We start from the raw sequence: 1,756 nt of genomic DNA, 5'->3' as shown, positions 1-1,756 counted from the left end.
AGATAAATACTACTCATCTGCAGAAAAACAATTTATTAAAAATATTTTTAAAAATTAAGTAGAAAAAAAGACCTTACATAAAAATTCATAAAAAAATGTTTATACATATATACACAAATCCTTTTAGGAATTGATTCTTGAATGTTTAGGACACATCTTGATGTATTTTGGATGAAGTCAGACCCATTGAGGTGAAGATCTGAAATGAGAAAAAAAGGGTAACTTTTTTTGGCCAAAAAAATTTGTCCAAATTTCATGAATTTTTATGGGTACCCAAATGAAATAGGAAGTGGCTAATTTTTTTAGGGAATAAACATATGTTATCCTAAAATAGAAATATTTAAAAAAATCCTCATTATTTTGTAAATTACATTTATATCAGGGTCCATATCTAATGGTAATTTTTTGAGTACTTAGAAATATCGTAAAAAAATACATATATTTAATATGTAATATGATATTTATGCAGGTAAAAATATACCAAAATATCACAAATTCTATAGGGAACAAGAATATATATAGATAGGGCGACTTACGCTTCGGATATGTCCACAAAATGGCCGCCAACTACACTGACACAGACTCCTTAATCTGCCACTTGAAATGTAGGAAGGGTATGTCAATTTCAAGGTGTTATTTACTAATATAATTATTCTTGGATATGCATAAAAATTGTATGGTGGGTTGCTGGATAATTGTCGATTATTTTACGACTATAAAATAAAAATTCTGACCCAAAAGAATTTTTTGAAGGGAAATAAAATCGAAAAAAAAATGTAAAACAATATCATATTTTAGCTAAAAAAATTTGATGATATTCAGTAAAAAAAGAAGTAAACAAAATTTTCCGACAAATAAACATCTAAATGAATCATTACTCTGTGATAGTTCCTTAGTACGTAGTAATTTTGAAAGAAAATGGGAAAAAACGAAAAAGTGGCAATCGCAGAAAAATCGAACACATACCTATATATACGCCATAGCTGGCTAAAGATAAATATAGACATGGGTAGCCACATCATCTAGAAACACTTTCCAACACTATAAAATTACAAGTTTTGCGACACTACTTGCCAATTCCTTACGGTAACATGACTAAGCAAAAAAATGCAAAACAAATAAAAAGGGGCACTCGCGGAAAAATGGCCAACATTCTAATATACGGCATTTCAGAAAAAAAAATTTCAGCCACGTACTAGGCAAACCATCAAGGCACATTTTCTGACAAATAAACATCTAAATGAATCATTACTCTGTGATAGTTCCTTAGTACGTAGTAATTTTGAAAGAAATGGGAAAAAACGAAAAAATGGCAATCACAGGAAAATCGAACACATACCTATATATACGCCATATCTGGCTAAAAAAAAAGATAGGCATGGGTAGCCAGATCATCTAGAAACACTTTCCAACACTATAAAATTATAAGTTTTGCGACACTACTTGCCAATTCCTTACGGAAACATGACTAAGCAAAAAAATGCAAAACAAATAAAAAGGGGCACTCGCGGAAAAATGGCCATTCTAATATACGGCATTTCAGAAAAAAAAATTTAAGCCACGTGCTAGGCAAACCATCAGGGCACATTTTCCGAAAAATAAACATATAAATGAATCATTACTCTGTGATAGTTCCTTAGTACGTAGTAATTTTGAAAGAAATGGGAAAAAACAAAAAAATGGAAATCACAGGAAAATCGAACACATACCTATATATACACCATATCTGGCTAAAAAAAAGATAGGCATGGGTAGC

This window comes from Palaemon carinicauda, chromosome 20, assembly GCF_036898095.1.
Source record: "Palaemon carinicauda isolate YSFRI2023 chromosome 20, ASM3689809v2, whole genome shotgun sequence".
Taxonomy (NCBI): domain Eukaryota; kingdom Metazoa; phylum Arthropoda; class Malacostraca; order Decapoda; family Palaemonidae; genus Palaemon; species Palaemon carinicauda.
The sequence above is the reverse complement of the archived record's forward strand: the minus strand, read 5'-3'. Positions refer to the sequence as shown.